The following is a 461-nucleotide window of genomic DNA, read 5'->3' as shown; positions in this document are numbered from 1 at the left end:
AAAACTTTAATATAAGTTTAACGTAACAGCAAATGTACAACGTTTCGATAAAACCTTGTCGAAACTGAATATATTTATAAGTGTGTAAATTCATAACTTTTATATTTGAATTTCAATAATAAAATGTTTTTAATGAAACTTAAAAATGTGTGATGTCATTTTAAACTTTTTGAAAAGTTGCAATCATATGAAATGATCTAGATTAAAGCATTTTAACTTGTGTGAGCAATAGCTCATAAAGCTGTTAAAAATGATTTTACATATAATCCAGAAATTACAAAAGCATCGAAAAATAAGATAAATTATTTAGTTATTAAATCCGAGAAACCTACCACTGTAAGCTTCTTATGTAACAAAAATAGAAAATCATACTTTTTTGAAGTGTTATTTATGTTCATTCGTTTTCAAGTTCATAAAAAGAAGATAAGCAACAAATAACTGATTAAGTAGTTACTAAAAAA

The sequence above is a fragment of the Limulus polyphemus genome, unplaced genomic scaffold, assembly GCF_000517525.1.
Source record: "Limulus polyphemus unplaced genomic scaffold, Limulus_polyphemus-2.1.2 Scaffold192, whole genome shotgun sequence".
Classification (NCBI taxonomy): Eukaryota; Metazoa; Arthropoda; class Merostomata; order Xiphosura; family Limulidae; genus Limulus; species Limulus polyphemus.
The sequence above is the reverse complement of the archived record's forward strand: the minus strand, read 5'-3'. Positions refer to the sequence as shown.